Genomic DNA, 18,734 nt, shown 5'->3' with positions numbered 1-18,734 from the left:
ATGTGAATACTCTGCAGTCTATTTGGCCTCTCTGGCCTCTGTGTTATATATAAGCAGGTATTCCATGTTCTCCCAAACCTGCTAGTAGGTTCTCATTCAATAACGTAATATACAGAATGTTTCCAACATACATTGCAACATACATTGCAAAGGGTACCTTTGCAAACACACCAGTGCTATATGTATATTTCTTTTTATACATTTTCTCCTCTGATACAGTAGATTCCTCTTCTGATCAATACTATCCATGGAATAAACAAAAGAAAAAAGTAATGAACCCGAATCCACTAGCACCTAGTACAAGCCACCATGAATGAAACAGCCATCACTAATCTATATGATGCTTTGTTTTGCAAATTAGCAAAAGGGCACTTTTTCTGGACCTCACAACAACACACAATAGGGCAAGTCTGGGTTGGACTTCAGCGCCCACCTCCCCGCCCTTCTGGATGCTCTCAGAACATCCCTAGTAACTGTACAGGGTGGCCTTGATCATCTTTTTCTAGATTACTACACTAATTTATCTCTTCTCCCTTCTTTTTTATCTTGACAACATATATCCTATTCTCAACACAGCCCTTGAATTGATCTCTTCAAAATGTGCATCAGATCATATGCCCCTCCTACTTGAAATCCTCACCCCTGGAATAAAATTCAAAATTCTTCACATGACCAACAAGATTCTGCCAAATCTGGCTCCTTCTTTCCTCATTCTGCATATTCTTCTCTTGTTCACTCTGTTTCAGCCACAACGACCTTCTTTCTGTTTCCTAAACACTCAGGGTTTGTTCCCACTTCAGGGTTTTTGTTTCTGCTATTAGCCAACTAAACTGCATAATAACCTCCCCCACATCAGTGGCTGACCACAATAAACCTTTATGTAGGGTGTGCCTGTGTCGACAGGTCTGCGGGTCAGCTGTGCCTCTGCAGGGACCAGCTCTGCCTCAGGCTGCAAGATGGCTGGGGCTGCTTCCATGCTATCATTTGGGTTCAGACCTGCCCCATGAATAATATCCTTCCTGAATCACTGCCACCAGCCCTGTTCTTTTCATTGCAAGTGGCAGGAATATGAGACCAGGCTATACCACGTGAATAAGTTTTAAGACTTGGAGACTATTCCATTGGCTAGAATAAGTTATATGACCATGCCTAGCATCAGAGGGACAGAAAATCCATTCCACCCAAAATGAGAGTGTATCTCAAAGTTACCTGGCAAATATGATGGGTATATATCCCTGTTACAGGGCAGTGAGGTATCTGGACCCATAATCCTATAGATGAGATTATTCCTCATACTACTGCTACTGCTAAGTCACTTCAGTCGTGTCCGACTTTGGGCGACCCCATAGACGGCAGCCTACCAGGCTCCTCCGTCCATGGGATTTTCCAGGCAAGAGTACTGGAGTGGGTTGCCATTGCCTTCTCCGATTCCCCATACTAGGAATGTTCTGTCCCCACATTTTCTCATGGCTAGCTCCTTCTGTCTGAAGATGTCACCTCCTCCCAAAGGCCATTTTGGGCCACTGTATTCCAAAAGTACATGTACCACCATATACACTGGGATACATGGCCAATGGAGGAGGAAATGGCAAACCACCCCAGTACACTTACTGTGAAATCTCATGAACTGTATATAAGTTGATATATACAACTGTATATAATTTGTATATAACTGTATATCAGTTGTATCCAACTCTTTGTGACCCCATGGACTATACAGTCCATGGAATTCTCCAGGACAGAATACTTGAGTGGGTAGCCATTCCCTTCTCCAGGGGATCTTCCCAACTCAGGGATCAAACCCAGGTCTCTCACATTGCAGGTGGATTCTTTACCAGCTGAGCCATGAGGGAAGCCTGAACTGTATAAAAAGACATGAAAAAAAGATATGATACCAAAAGATGAGTCCCACAGGTTGGAAGGTGTCCAATTCGCTATTGAGAAAGAGCTAAGGACAATCACTAATAGCCCCAGAAAGAATGAAGCAGCTAGGCCAAAACAGAAATGATGCTCAGTTGTGGATGTGTCTAGTGATAAAAGTAAAATCTGATGCTGCAAAGAACAGTAATGTATAGGGACCTGGGATGTTAGGTCCATGAATCAAGGTAAACTGGATGTGGTCAAGCAGGAGATGGTAAGAATAAACATCGACATCTTAGGAATCAGTGAACTAAAATGAATGGGAATGGGAGAATTTAATTCAGATGACCATTATATCTACTGTGGTGGACAAGAATCCCATAGACAAAATGAAGTAGCCCCCATAATCAACAAAAGGATCTGAAATGTAGTACTTGGGTGCAACCTCAAAAATGACAGAATGATCTCAGTTCAATTCCAAAACAAAGCATTCAGTATCACAGATATCCAAGTCTATGCCCCAACCACTAATGCCAAAGAAACTGAAGTTGAACCAGTTGATCAGTTCTATGAAGACCTAAAAGACCTCCTAGAACTAACACCAAAAAAAAAAAAAAAGAAGAAGAAGAAGTTCTATTCATCATTGGGGATTGGAATGCAGAAGTAGGAAGTCAAGACATACCTGGAGTAGCAGGCAAGTTTGGCCTTGGAGAACAAAATGAAGCAGGGCAAAGGCTAACTGAATTTTGCTAAGAGAATTCACTGGTCATAGCAAACACCCTTTTTCAACAACACAAGAGATTACTTTACACATGGGTATCACCAAATGGTCAATACCAAAATCAAACTGATTACATTCTTTGTAGCTGAAGATGGAGAAACTGTATACAACCAGCAAAAATAAGACCTGGAGCTAACTGTGGCTCAGATCATCAGCTTCTTACAGCAAAATCCAGGCTAAAACTAAAGAGACTGGGGAAACCACTACGTCAGCCAGGTATGACTTAAATCAAATCCCCTATGAATATGAAGTAGAGGTGATGAATAGATTCAAGGGGTTAGATCTAGTAAGCAGTTCTCCTGAAGAACTATGGACAGAGGTTCATAATATTGTACAGAAGACAGTGAACAAAACCATCCCAAAGAGATGGCAAAGCAAGAAGTCAAAGTGCTTATCTGAGGAGGCTTTACAAATAGCTGAAGAAAGAAGAGAAGCAAAAAACAAGGGAGAAAAAGAAAGGCACATACAACTAAACACAGATTTCCCAAGAATAGCAAAGAGAGACAAGAAGGCCTTCTTCAGTGAATGGTGCTTAAAAATAGAGGAAAACAACAGAAGGGGAAAGTCTACAGATCTCTTCAGGAAAATTGGAAATATCGAGGGAACATTTGGCCCAAAGATGGGCACAATAAGGGACACAAATGGTAGAGACCTAGTAGATGCTGAAGAGATCAAGAATACATGGAAGAACTGTGCAAAAAAAGGTCTTAATGAACCAGATTACTACGATGGTGTGGTCAGTCACCCAGAGCCAAATATTCTGGAGTGTGAAACCAAGAGGGCCTTAGAAAGCACTGCTATAATAAAGCCAGTGGATGTGATGGAATTCCAGTAGAGCTATTCAAAACCCTAAAGGATGATGCTATCAAAGTGTTTCACTCAATATGTCAGCAAATCTGGAAGACCCAGCAGTGGTCACAGGACTGGAAAAGGTCAATCTTCATCCCAATTCCCAAGAAGGTATTAAAGAATATTCTGTTAGATAATTGCACTCATCTCCAAGGTTAGTAAGGTCATGCTTAAAATCTTGCACGCTAGCCTTCAGTATTACGAAAGCCAAGAACTTCCAGATGCCCAAGCTGGGTTTAGAAAAGGCAGAGGAACCAGAGATCAAATTGCCAACATTCACTGGATCATAGAGAAAACAAGGGAATTCCAGAAAAAATATCTACCTCTGTTTCATTGACTATGCTAAAGCCTTTGACTGTGTGGATCATAACAAACTGTGGAAAGCTCTTAAAGATATGGGAATACCAGACCACCTTACCTGTTCCCTGAGAAACCTGTATGTGTGTCAAGAAACAACAGTTAGAACCCTATATGTAACAACCAATTGATTCAGGATTGGGAAAGGAGTACAGCAGGGCTGTCTGCTGTCACCCTGTTTATTTAACCTACATGCTGAGCACATCATGAGAAATGCCAGGCTGGATGAGTTACAAACTGGAATGAAGACAGGCTGGAGAAACATCAACAACCTCAGATATGCAGAATATACCAGTCTAATGGCAGAAAGTGAATAGGAACTAAAGAGCCTCTTGATGAGGGTGAAGGAGGAGAGTGAAAGAGCCAACTTAAGTAAATATTAAAAAAACGAAGATCATGGCAAGATGGGCTCGATAAAGGACAGAAATGGCATGGACCAAACAGAAGCAGAAGATATTAAGAAGAGGTGGCAAGAATACACAGAAGAACTGTACAAAAGAGATCTTCACGACCCAGATAATGACAATGGTGTGATCACTCACCTAGAGCCAGACATCCTGGAATGTGAAGTCAAGTGGGCCTTAGGAAGCATCACTATGAACAAAGCTAGTGGAGGTGATGGAATTCCAGTTGAGCTATTTCAAATCCTCAAAGATGACGCTATGAAAGTGCTGCACTCAATGTGCCAGCAAATTTGGAAAACTCAGCAGTGGCCACAGGACTGGAAAAGGTCAGTTTTCATTCCAATCCCAAAGAAAGGCAATGCTAAAGAATACTCAAACTACCACACAATTGCACTCATCTCACATGCTAGTAAAATAATGCTCAAAATTCTCCAAGCCAGGCTTCAGCAATACATGAACCGTGAACTTCTAGATGTTCAAGCTGGTTTTAGAAAAGGCAGAGGAACCAGGGATCAAATTGCCAACATCCGCTGGATCATGGAAAAAGCAAGAGAGTTTCAGAAAAACATCTCTTTCTGCTTTATTGACTAAGCCAAAGCCTTTGACTGTGTGGATCACAATAAAGTGTGGAAAATTCTGAAAGAGATGGGAATACCAGACCACCTGACCTGCCTCTTGAGAAACCTATAAGCAGGTCAGGAAGCAACAGTTAGAACTGGACATGGAACAATTGACTGGTTCCAAATAGGAAAAGGAGTATGTCAAGGCTGTATATTGTCACCCTGCCTATTTAACTTATATGCAGAGTGCATCATGAGAAATGCTGGGCTGGAAATCAAGATTGCCGGAATCAAGATTGCCAGGAGAAATATCAATAACCTCAGATATGCAGATGACACCACCCTTATGGCAGAAAGTGAAGAGGAACTAAAAAGATTCTTGATGAAAGTGAAAGAGGAGAGTGAAAAAGTTGGCTTAAAGCTCAACATTCAGAAAACTGAAGATCATGGCATCTGGTCCCACCACTTCATAGGAAATAGATGGGGAAACAGTGGAAACAGTGTCAGACTTTATTTTTCTGGGCTCCAAAATCACTGCAGATGGTGACTGCAGCCATGAAATTTAAAGATGCTTACTCCTTGGAAGGAAAGTTATGACCAACCTAGACAGCATATTCAAAAGCAGAGACATTACTTTGCCAACAAAGGTCCATCTAGTCAAGGCTATGGTTTTTCCAGTGGTCATGTATGGATGTGAGAGTTGGACTGTGAAGAAGGCTGAGTGCAGAAGAATTGATGCTTTTGAACTGTGGTGTTGGAGAAGACTCTTGAGAGTCCCTTGAACTGCAAGGAGATCCAACCAGTCCCTCCTAAAGGAGATCAGTCCTGGGTGTTCTTTGGAAGGACTGATGCTAAAGCTGAAACTTCCAATACTTTGGCCAACTCATGTGAAGAGTTGACTCATTGGAAAAGACTCTGATGCTGGGAGGGATTGAGGGCAGGAGGAGAAGGGGACAACAGAGGATGAGATGGCTGGATGGCATCACTGACTCAATGGACATGAGTTTGAGTGAACTCTGGGAGTTGGTGGTGGACAGGGAGGCCTGGTGTGCTGCAATTCATGGGGTCTCAAAGAGTCGGACACAACTGAGTGAGTGAACTGAACTGAAATGAAGATCATGGCATATGGCCCCATTATTTCACGCAAATAGCAGGGGAAAAGGTAGAAGTAATGACAAATTTCCTCTTCTTGGGTTTTAAAATCACTGTGGATGATGATTGCAGCCATGAAATCAGAAGATAATTGCTTCTTAGCAGGAAAACTATGACAAATCTAGACAGTGTGTTGAAAAGCAGAGACATTACTCTGCCAACAAAGGTCCATACAGTCAAGGCTATGGTCTTTCCAGTGGTTATGCATGGTTGTGAGAACTGGACTGTAAAGAAGGCAGAGTGCAAAGAATTGATGTTTTCAAATTGTGGTGCTAGAGAAGACTCCTGCGAGTTCCTTGGACAGCAAGGAAATCAAACCAGTCAGTCTTAAGGGAAATCAACCTTGAATACTCATTGGAAGGTCTGATGCTGAAGCTGAAGCCCCAGTATTTTGGTCACCTGATGAGAACAGCCAACTCATTGGAAAAATTCCTGTTGCTGGGAAAGATTGAAGGCAGAAGGAAAAGAGGGAGTTGGTGGATGAGATGGCTGGATGGCATCACCAGTGCAATGGACATGAACTTGAGCAAACCCCAGGAGATGGAAAGGCACAGGGAGGCCTGGTGTGCTACAGTCCATGGGGTTGGAAAGAGTCGGACATGACTGGGTGACTGAACAACAACACATGGCCACAGTTAAGTTCATGTACTTCCAATGACTCTGTAATCCATTATTCAGTTTTGTTTTGTTCATTGTATGTATAGATGGAAATTCATTTACTTATATCTTGGCTTACATCTTTATCATATCTCCAACCACTAGGAATGTAAGCAAAGGGGTTTTCTCTGCTTTATTCACTGCTCTAACCACAATTTGGCATGGAGTAACAGTTCAATAAATTTTGGCTGGATAAGTACAGTTTAGAAACCTGTATTCTTATTCCTTAATTCTATGTTAGTCCCTCAGCATATTTTCAATTACTTGCTGTCATACATGAATATAATATATGTGAATATATTATATTATATATTATATTATTAATAATATAAATATGTGAATGCAGGGGTGGGCTTCCCTGGTGCCTCAAATGGTAAAAAATCTGCCTGCAATGTGGGAGACCTGGGTTCAATCCCTGGGTTAGTAAGATCCCCTGGAGAAGGGAACAGCTGCCCACTCCAGTATGGGGCCTCCCTTGTAGCTCAGTCGGTAAAGATTCTGCCTGCAATGCAGGAGACCTGGGTTCGATTCCTGAGTCAGGAAGATCCCCTGGAGAAGGAAATGGCAACCCACTCCAGTATTCTTGCCTGGAGAATCCTATGGACAGAGGAGCCTAGCAGACTACGGTCTATAGGGTCACATGAATCGGATACAACTTAGCAACCAAACCACCAGGCATGTGAGAGTCAGGGAAGATGATTAAATCTATAGTGTAATGTAGATGTAATATTGTATATACAATGTAATATAGATGTAATAAAAACAGAGGATTTCAAATCAAGCTCTGGTATCCTGAGACCAAAGACTCAGTGTTACTGCTATGAAGTAGAAATAAAAATTGTAGATTTTTCTGCCAAGGATTAAATTAGATGATGCATGTATAACACTTACCTTAAAGAGAGGAGAGTAGTAAGTGGTGATTTGAAAGGGTAAGACGTAACCCAGACAGTAGAGGACTTGTAGGACAATGTGAAAATTTGTTGATGAGTGGCTCAGATGGGACACATATTTCTGAGGTTTTTCAATCAGATTTCCTCAGTGATTTCATTGGTAACAAGTGGATTGGCAGCCCTCTGTTCCTGTTGTCACGCAGGCCATTCAGGTTGGGACTGGCTGTTGATTGCATTCCCAAAGTAGCCTCTCTATGCTTCTCTGTACTGAGGGACTATCAATGGCCTTCTTTTGTTTTTTAAACTAGTTTATAGTTCCTCAAGCATTGCTTCAGGTCTACAAAACAGTCTCTATATCTATCCTAAATGATATAATCACGTTTTTCCATCAGATCCTCATAAAATTCCATCTTGAGAACATGAAGCTGGACTCAATCTTTTAGATTTTTAAAGGACTCTACAGCCATCATTTTGGAACAGGCTGCTTCTTAGAAGAACTTTTCTAATGAGTTAATTTTCCCATGAAGTAGGTAAGAAACCAACCAGACAGCCCTGTTTTGGTAAAAGGATAAATTAAGGCAAAGAGCAGAAACTGACCTCAAAGTTAGCTCTCCTAGTTGCAAAAATATGTGGTTAATTCTCTTATTTTAGAACTGACCTTCAGTTAGTATTGGATTCTTGAATAGTCATCCCTCCTCCTTTATAATGATTACCAAAATTTAGTAGTTTAATAATACTTTTGTGGCAAGAGTATAAGAAAACAGTTACTCTTGCTTACTGGGAGTACAATTCTATAATATTTCCCAAGAGTAATTTGGCATTTACATTCAAATTTAAAATGCACATCCACTTTGGCTGAGGAACTCTGTCTAGTACTCTAGGAGACAGCTGTTCTTGTAAAAATATGTGTATATATAAGATAATCTATATATATGTTATAGAATATACAGATAAAGATTATATATAGATAACTATATCTAACTCTCAGCATTGTTTGAAATTGAAACAAACAAGCCTACTTACACTGTATATGCTTAGAAACACACTGGACAGCTGCACAAAAACTATTTGGAAGTTATTGGAGAGACAATGGAACCAAAGGCACAGAGAATTAAAAAAAGCACCAAATGGAAAGAAGAAACTTACTTCTCCATTTATGGGATGATGATTAAATTTTTACACATGAGTGTGTTTTAATTTTATTTTGAAAATATGTAGATAATAAAAAGAAAGCAAATGTATCTCCCCCTACAGGACTGTGTGAAGTAGACATTTAAAGGCACCCAACTTCTCTTGTTCATGTTCCTGGTTCATTTGCTCCCAACTCCAAGACAACATACACATTCTTCCTAAAATGAGAGAACTGACTTCAGCATCTCAAGGATGCCAGCCTGAGGAGGAAACAGACCAGCAGAGAGTCCCTGGCTTGGGGGAAACTGGCCGGCTTGGGGACGTCAACAGGCAAGATTTCAAAGCACAATCAAGTCATGTCATACTGTGGAAGGTATTCGCTTGTTTTTTGGTCCTTTTGGGAGGTGAGATCTGTCTCTCCACCCTGGAAGTAATGGTGCATAGTTGGAACATGGGCCTTAATGAGTTCAAAATCCTCCCTGCAATCTGAAGGGAAAGTCACTCTGTCAAGGTCAAAGACTAGAATTCAGTTATTTTTTAATTTTTATTGGAGGATAGTTGATTGACAATGTTGTATTAGTTTCTGCTGTACAGAAAAGTAAATCAATTGCACATATACATATATCCACTCTTTTTTCAGATCTTATTAATATTCCCATATAGGTCATTGGAGAGTACCAAGTGGAATTCCCTGTGCCATAGAGTAGGTTCTTATTGGTTATCTCTTTTATGTATAGCAGTGCGTATGTGTCAATCCAGTTATTTTAACAAAAGGGTCCGTGAAAGAGGTAAGAGAGGAAGTGGATGTCATCCATCCTGCACTGCACAGATCAAGTGCATGTCGTAGGAAAATGGTTTTGAGCATCTGTGATGGGGTTGGCAATCCCAACAATGACAACAATGGCTTTTTGTTGACTATATGCTCTGAGCCAGGCATTGTGCTAAGCTTGCCATACACACTTTCTCATTAGACTCTTGCAACAGACTGGCCATGTTGATCTTCCAGATTAAATACTTATCCAACAGATAAGTGGCAGAGCCAGGAATAAAACTACATTGGCCTGATTTCTCAAGCCCAGGCTCTCATCCACTCTCAGACAAGATGCTGTTATTTTTTCCCTGACATTCTAAGTGGCTTTTTAGAGAAATAGGGTCACTCAGACTGCCCTACACAACAGTAGAAAGGTTTCTGTGTCTGAACATCCATTATATAGGCTTCCTGGGCCAGGCTCACGGGCACTTTGCCTTCCCCTTGGCCATCTCAGCCAGAACCAAAATAACCACTTGTTAAGTGCACAGTCGTCGTTGTAGTGATCATTTCCCGAGCTTCTCTGGTTTATCCTGATAGAAACCCAACCTTCTATTTCACTCTTCATCCCCCTTCATTTTACGCATCAGAACAACAGAATACTATAAAGGAGATGCTGTTTTCTTCCTTTTATTGTTGCAGAAATGGAGCATCTTGCCCAGGGTTCCCTAACTAATTATTAACATTTCAGAATCTCAAACTCTTTCATTGATGAACAGGAGATAATAATATCTAACCCTCAGAGGGGGAGAGATCAGGTCTCTGAAGTTCAGAATACAAAGTAGTCACACAATAAATTGCACCTGCTGTCATGTCATTTCAAAGTAGTTAAATCACCCTGGGAAGCTATCTACAACCTGCGTGTCCCTGCTCAAGGTGTATAACTTCTCCAAACACCACCTGTCCAATGGAAATATTATTAAGCTCACCCAGCTCTAATTATATTTTGAGGATAAAATGGAATAAATACATAAAATAACTCTACCAGTGACTGGTTCATACTCAGAATTGAATATATAAAAACCTCCTCTGGTAAGAATGCTGTTGACATGTGCCCATCTATGTAACTCCAAGAATTTGATATGTGGCTACAGAAATAATTTTCTCCTTCTCCTTGCCCCTTCCCTCAACCCTCTTTTCCCTAGATTCCTTGCACAAATATTGAATATTGTTGTTGCTGTTTAATTGATCAGCCATGTCCAACTCTTTGTGACCCCATGGACCATAGCCTACCAGGCTCCTCTGTCTAGAGATTTTCCAGGAAAGTATACTGAATGAGTTGCCATTTCCTTCTCCAAGGGATCTCCCTGACCCAGGGATTGAACCCAAGTCTCCTGTATTGGCAGGTGGATTCTTTACCATTGAGTCACCAGGCAAGCCTGATATTGAATATTATGTGGGTGTGTGTGTATCTGCTAAGTCACTTCAGTCTGACTCTTTGCAACCCTATAAACTGTAGCCCTCCAGGCTCCTCTGTCCATGAGATTCTCCAAGTAAGAATACTGGAGTGGGTTGCTATACCCTCCTCCAGGGGATTTTCCTGACCCAGGGATAGATCCTGTGTCTCTTATGTACCCTGCATTGGCAGGTGGGTTCTCTACCACTAGCACCACCTGGAAAGCCCCATATTGAATATTATGCAGTAATTATTCCCTTCCCTTAATGCTGCCTTTTAATAAGACAAGACAGCTGTACCACTGGCTCCAGCTTTTCTTCTCATCCTTCAAGTCTCTGAGGACTCCTCCCAGTGGCCTGCAGCAAGATGCCTTGGAGGGGGCTGCATCTTGGCTGAAGTCTGTTTCAGAGATACAGCCCATGTGATTCTCAGCTCTGGCATATGCTTGATCACTTTCCAGCACAGCTTTTGATGTGAAAGGGAGGAAGTAAGACTCTCTCTTACCCATGGCTAAAAATAATTTCAGAAGGCTGGAGGCAAAGCAGAGGTGATGCCAGCTATCTCCTGGAACAGTTGATAAAACGGCTGCCTCCCGCAAGCCAATTTCATGCATTTCCTTTTCTATCTTTCTGCTTCCCATACATACTTTTTTTTTTTTTTCTGGACATCCTGGGGAAAGCCTCACATAATAAGCTAGGAAAACTTGGTATCCTGTCATCTCATCTTCCACCTGGGGTTGTCACTTCCTCTTTGCTAAGTCTTCTCACTGAGTCAGCCCATCTGATTAGAAGACCTGTTCTCTCCCGTCCAGCCTTCAGTTGCCCAGTTTTTGGAACTCAGCAGCACTGTATGAAACACACCAGATCTGTCAAAAGGCAAGATGTTTCATAGATGCCTGGAAGCAGGGCAAAGAAGGCTGGCTGGGATACACGATGCAAGATACAGGCAGATTATGACACTGGGAGGCTGGAAACTCAAAGGTGACTTCAACCTTGTAGCCCTTTGATTCGAAGAGTGGTGGCTGCAGCCTCTAATTGCTCTCCTAAAAGCCAGCTCAGTGGAAACTGTCCCTGGCAGCAAGCACCCACATTGTGCCTCTTGGGGCCTCAGGGAGCTACTTCCCGTCTGCTATCTGTGATGTGATGATCTTTGTGAAATGCACATGCACAGGGCCAGCTGGGACCTAAAGAGGCCAAAGAATTCAAATGTTCTGACGACCTAGAGGGGTGGGGTTGGAGTGCTGGGAGGGAGCTCAAGTGGTACAGAACCCACCTGCCAATGCAGGAAATGTAAGATACGTAGGTTTGATTCCAGGGTCAGAAAGATTCCCTGGAGGAGGAAATGGAAACCCACTCCAGTATTCTTGCCTGGAAAATCCCATGCAGAGAGGAGCCTGGGGGACTACAGTCCATGGGGTCACAAAGAGTCAGACATGACTGAAGCGACTTAACATACATACACACACACGTATATGTATATGTGTGTGTGTGTGTGTATGCTTCCCAGGTGGCACTAGTGGTAAAAAAAACCTGCCTTCCAACACAGGAGACATAAGAGACACAAGTTCAATCCCTAGGTGGGGAAGATCCCCTCAAGGAGGGCATGGCAACCCACTCCAGTATTCTTGCCTGGAGAATCCCCATGGACAGAGGAGCCTGGCAGGCTATAAACTATAGGGTCACAAAGAATCAGACACAACAGAAGCAACTCAGCACACATGTATACACACACACACACACACACACACACACTCTTATAGCTGATTCAGGCTATTGTATAGCAAAAACTAACAAAGCATTGTAAAGAAATTATACTCTAAGAAAAAAGTATAACAAGTATAAAATCATAAAAAGCAAATATACTCTAATAAAAAATATTTTAATTTAAAAATAATGAAATTAAAAGTTTAAATTAAATTTAAATTTATATAAATATAAAATTATATAAATAAATATTATATAATAAATTTATTATTTATTCATATAACAAAATTACATGAAATATAAAATTTAATTTTAAATTTAATTTTTAAATTTTTGTTTCAAATTTATTTGAAAGGAATCAGAAACAAAATGTGTAGACACAGACCCAGAGACAGAATTGTGGGCTTGCAAATCCTTTGGAATTAATTGTATATACAGACATATCTTTTTATATTAATTTAATTTTTAAATTAAAATTTAAAATTATTTTAAATTAAAAAAACAATAAAATAAAAATCACTACCACTGTGTGTTTACTGAGTGTCAGATATTACCTCTTAAACCTTACACTATCATATCCGCCCAAGATTTAAGATGTTACACTCATTTTTTTACAGAGAAAGATCAAGAAATGGATTATGCTCTTTAACTCCTTGTCCAGTGGATCAATTAGGAAAGTGTCTGTAAGGAATTGAAAACCCAATAGACAGTGGCTCACACAAGAGGGGAATTATTATCTTACATAAGCGTGTGACAGAGACAGGCAGCTCTGGCCATTGGTCTAATGTTTCAAAAATGATCCCATCTCTGTTGATTCCAGAGATCTTCCTGTAAGTTGCAGAATGATAGCTCCAGCTCTGGAAATGTTGTGTTCATTCAAAGTGGCTGAAAGACATCAAGGGACAAACGCCAGCACCTCTGTGATTTCTGTTAGGAAAACAATGTCTCCTCTGAACTTTCTAAAGTCTCCTCCCCATCCCCAGGAGTGACTCACAGGTCAGAAATAAGTGACACAGCCATTCCTAGCTGCAACAGAAGCTGGGAAATCAGTATTCCACCTTTCCAGGCTCTACCATGGGGGCAGGCAGGTGAATGATGCTGCTGATTTGGAATGGGATGGTGGTGGTGGTGATGGTAGTGAGAAGCAGACAGCCTCAAGAGATATTTGGTGGTAAAAATCACCAGATAGAGCTTGCCGACTTCTCCCCCATCTCCCATGTGTGGGAGATGGGAGAGAAGGAGGAGTCCGGGATGAATACTAATTTGGTACATACACTGAGACTGAGAGTCACAAATAAAAAAAAAAAGATTTTGGAAATGGGAAGTCATGAGAGCACTCTTGGGCATATTAAGGCTGAAGAGTCCTTGACAAAGAGGGAAGAGGGGGAATGAATTGGAAGACTGGAATTGACATATATACACTATTGATACTATGTGTAAAATAGGTAACTAACGAGAACCTACTATATAGCACAAGGAATTCTACTCACTGCTCTGTGGTGATCTAAACAAGAAAGACACTTTAAAAAAGAAGATATATATATATATATATGTATATGTGTGTGTGTGTGTATATATATATATATATATATATATATGTATATCACTGCTCTGTGGTGATCTAAACAAGAAAGACACTTTAAAAAAGAAGATATATATATGTGTATATGTGTGTATGTATATATATATGTATATATATGTGTGTGTGTGTGTGTATAGTTGATTCACTTTGCTGTAACAGCAGAAACTAATTTGACATTGTTAAAGCAACTAAACTCCAATAAAAATTAATAATAAAAAAAGACTGATATGTCCTTGAAACATTGAAATGGAGATGTTAGCAGTGAAATACAGAAAACTGTCTAGGCTGGACATAGATTTGTGGTTATCAATCACTTGGGAGCTCCCATGTTCTTTATTGACACTACTGCTCTCTTGAATTCTCCACAGCAGTGGTCTGTACCTGGACAGATACAATATATTCCCCCAGGAGATACTTGGCAATGTCTGGAGACATTTTTGGTGTCACAATTGATCAATGTTCAAAGATTTTTCCAGTCCAGATTGTCAGTCATGCTGAGAAACCCTGCTCTATAACAACCTCACTTCTGACCTTAAGGCTTTCCTGGCCCACAGGCCTCTTAGTGTCTAATTTTTATCCTTCTTGTGAAAGTGAAAGTCACTCAGTCATGTCTTGCAGAGGTCCAGCCCCGGCTGATCCAGAGTATTCGAAGGGGAGACGGAGTAGGCGACCTATTTATTTATTTATTCAGAGATATAAAGAATAATAGAATGAGGATAGCTCAGTAGGAAAATTCAGTGGAGAAAAGAAGCTGAGTAGCTTGGTTTACGCGGAAAATCAATATAACCCATGACACCAGGCTAGCTCTGACCACGGAGGCCGCAGGCGCCCTCTCGAATAGAGGAAGGTGCCCCACTTTAGACACCTTCTCGAGTGGGTCTTAGAAGCCCAGGCAAATAAATGGTCGCAGAGGATATCCACGCTCCAGATGGATACTCAGCTGGAGGTTGAGGGGAAGAATGACATGGGGAGACCAAGCTTTGGTGAGCAAGGCCCGTAGCTTTATTTTCAACAGGGGTTTTTATACCCTAAGTTACACATAGAGGATAATAGGGAATGCAAAGTCAGCAGTCTTTGATGCTTATCAAAAACCAGGGTTTCTTTCCTGCAAATTTATCGTATGCAAATGGTTTAGGTGATTTACATCATCTTTTGGCCAGAAGGCCTATTAACATTTTATGACTCTTGACAAGGACTAATCAACAAAGACTTATTTTCTCTAAGAGTAATTATTTTAAGGTTTGGCGCCATCTTCCGAAGATAAAATTGCATTTCCATAGGGCAGATGTGTAATGGGTTTACAAAGGAAAGAATTTATTACCTTAAGGGTCTAAAGTTACTAACACCAAGGCCACTACTTATTTTTTCTACATACCAACTATATTAATTAATACACATTCAAGGATACAATACAGGGGATGTGAAAACTTGGCAACAAGCATTGGCTCATCAACGAAATATTTTACTAGTTTTATTCTGACAGTTTCTAACTCTCTGAGAGGCTCTAAGCTATTTGAATATCTTAAGCTCCCGTGCCTCTCGAGGCTGGGAGACTGTAAACAATCGTATGCATAGCTGTAGGTGTCCGGGTAAACTTGTCAGGCGAGTTAGAGAGCCATCTGAGGGGTTTGGATTTAAACACTCCTAATTGCCCAGGAACTTTATTAATTGGAGCTGTAAGTTAACTCTTTGACAGAGAGAGCGAGATGGTGGTAGGGGACAGCTCCCAGTAAAGTCAGAGGTGAGAGCACAAAGCAATAAAGTAGGCAGACTCTGGTTTTTTGGGGGTAGATGCTCGAGAATATCCGGGGGCACTCCCGAGGCTCGATCCCGCCTTTGCGTATGCCGAGCCTCCTTCCTCATGACCTTTGTCACGAGTGGAATGTCTCTCGCCGGCTCCCGGCAATGTCTGACTCTTTGTGACCCCATGGCCTTTACAGTCCATGGAATTCTCTGTGCCAGAATACTGGAATGGGTAGCCTTTCCCTTCTCCAGGGGATCTTCCCAACTCAGAGATCAAACCCAGGTCTCCCACATTGCAGGTGGATTCTTTAGCTGCTGAGCCCACCAGGGAAGCAAAAGCACTTCTTGGCAGCAGTGGGACATGAATCCACGTCCCCCAAAGAGACTGGAGCCTTAATCCAGCACCTTAGACCTCTCAGCCTCGCTGCCTGGTACTCCCTCAAATCTCTAATGTTACTATCAGCTTTAAATTGCTTTCCAGAACCAATTCCTAGTACAAAGACTCATCTGGTGGTGATAAGTGCAGATGAGTTACTACCACTGACTTAAGTTATATTGAAAGTCATCCCTGGAAACAAGAGCCTGACATGGTGTGTAATTCACAATTCAAGAGTTGCCCAAACATTAAGATCATAGAAAAAGTTCTTATAAATGAATTCAATCATTATTCTTAAGACACTGAATCTAAGAGGCTTTTGAATGTGTAGAAGGTAATCTTTAGGACAAAGTAAAAAGAATTGCTTTTTTTTTTTAATTTTATTTTTAAACTTTACATAATTGTATTAGTTTTGCCAAATATCAAAATGAATCCGCCACAGGTATACATGTGTTCCCCATCCTGAACCCTCCTCCCTCCTCCCTCCCCATACCATCCCTCTGGGTCGTCCCAGTGCACCAGCCCCAAGCATCCAGTATCGTGCATCGAACCTGGACTGGCAACTCGTTTCATACATGATATTTTACATGTTTCAATGCCATTCTCCCAAATCTTCCCACCCTCTCCCTCTCCAACAGAGTCCATAAGACTGTTCTATACATCAGTGTCTCTTTTGCTGTCTCGTATACAGGGTTATTGTTACCATCTTTCTAAATTCCATATATATGCGTTAGTATACTGTATTGGTGTTTTTCTTTCTGGCTTACTTCACTCTGTATAATAGGCTCCAGTTTCATCCACCTCATTAGAACTGATTCAAATGTATTCTTTTTAATGGCTGAGTAATACTCCATTGTGTATATGTACCACAGCTTTCTTATCCATTCATCTGCTGATGGACATCTAGGTTGCTTCCATGTCCTGGCTATTATAAACAGTGCTGCGATGAACATTGGGGTACACGTGTCTTTCCCTTCTGGTTTCCTCAGTGTGTATGCCTAGCAGTGGGATTGCTGGATCATAAGGCAGGTCTATTTCCAGTTTTTTAAGGAATCTCCACACTGTTCTCCATAGTGGCTGTACTAGTTTGCATTCCCACCAACAGTGGAAGAGGGTTCCCTTTTCTCCACACCCTCTCCAGCATTTATTACTTGTAGACTTTTGGATCGCAGCCATTCTGACTGGTGTGAAATGGTACCTCATAGTGGTTTTGATTTGCATTTCTCTGATAATGAGTGATGTTGAGTATCTTTTCATGTGTTTGTTAGCCATCTGTATGTCTTCTTTGGAGAAATGTCTATTTAGTTCTTTGGCCCATTTTTTGATTGGGTCATTTATTTTTCTGGAGTTGAGCTGTAGGAGTTGCTTGTATATTCTCAAGATTAGTTGTTTGTCAGTTGCTTCATTTGCTATTATCTTCTCCCATTCTGAAGGCTGTCTTTTCACCTTGCTAATAGTTTCCTTTGATGTGCAGAAGCTTTTAAGGTTAATTAGGTCCCATTTGTTTATTTTTGCTTTTATTTCCAATATTCTGGGAGGTGGGTCATAGAGGATCCTGCTGTGATGTATGTCAGAGAGTGTTTTGCCTATGTTCTCCTCTAGGAGTTTTATAGTTTCTGGTCTTATGTTGAGATCTTTAATCCATTTTGAGTTTATTTTTGTGTATGGTGTTAGAAAGTGTTCTAGTTTCATTCTTTTACAAGTGGTTGACCAGATTTCCCAGCACCACTTGTTAAAGAGATTGTCTTTAATCCATTGTATATTCTTGCCTCCTTTGTCAAAGATAAGGTGTCCATATGTGGGTGGATTTATCTCTGGGCTTTCTATTTTGTTCCATTGATCTATATTTCTGTCTTTGCGCCAGTACCATACTGTCTTGATAACTGTGGCTTTGTAGTAGAGCCTGAAGTCAGGTAGGTTGATTCCTCCAGTTCCATTCTTCTTTCTCAAGATTGCTTTGCTATTCGAGGTTTTTTGTATTTCCATACAAATTGTGAAATTAAAAATATGGAACGCTTCATGAATTTGCAAGTCATCCTTGCGCAGGGGCCATGCTAATCTTCTCTGTATCATTCCAATTTTAGTATATGTGCTGCCGAAGCAAGCACAAAAATTGCTATTTTAGACACAATGTTTTGCTCTGAGAAGTAACCTAGATTATTGAGTAACCTAAATTGCTGATTACTAGTAACCTCAACAGATAAGGCAATGACAACCCACTTCAGTACTCTTGCCTGGAAAATCCCATGGATGGAGGGGCCTGGTGGGCTGCAGTCCATGGGGTCGCTAGGAATCAGACACGACTGAGCAACTTCACTTTATTTTTCCCCTTTCATGCATTGGAGAAGGAAATGGCAACCCACTCCAGTGTTCTTGCCTGCAGAATCCCAGGGATGGGAGAGCCTGGTGGGCTGCCATCTTTGGGGTCGCACAGAGTCGGACAAAACTGAAGTGACTTGGCAGCAACAGCAGCAGTGACCTCAAA

The 18,734-nt window shown here is 41.1% G+C and overlaps 1 non-coding gene across 1 annotated transcript; it reads right to left on the bottom strand.

Moving 5' to 3' along the window:
- Window positions 1-18,250: 18,250 nt before the first annotated feature.
- Window positions 18,251-18,357, bottom strand: LOC112587206. Its single transcript, XR_003111722.1, has one exon. It is a non-coding gene; the product is annotated as a U6 spliceosomal RNA (small nuclear RNA).
- Window positions 18,358-18,734: the final 377 nt, after the last annotated feature.

This window comes from Bubalus bubalis, chromosome 9 (assembly GCF_019923935.1).
Source record: "Bubalus bubalis isolate 160015118507 breed Murrah chromosome 9, NDDB_SH_1, whole genome shotgun sequence".
NCBI classification, from domain to species: domain Eukaryota; kingdom Metazoa; phylum Chordata; class Mammalia; order Artiodactyla; family Bovidae; genus Bubalus; species Bubalus bubalis.
Note: the sequence above shows the minus strand (reverse complement) of the source record. Positions and strands in the feature narration are given on the sequence as shown.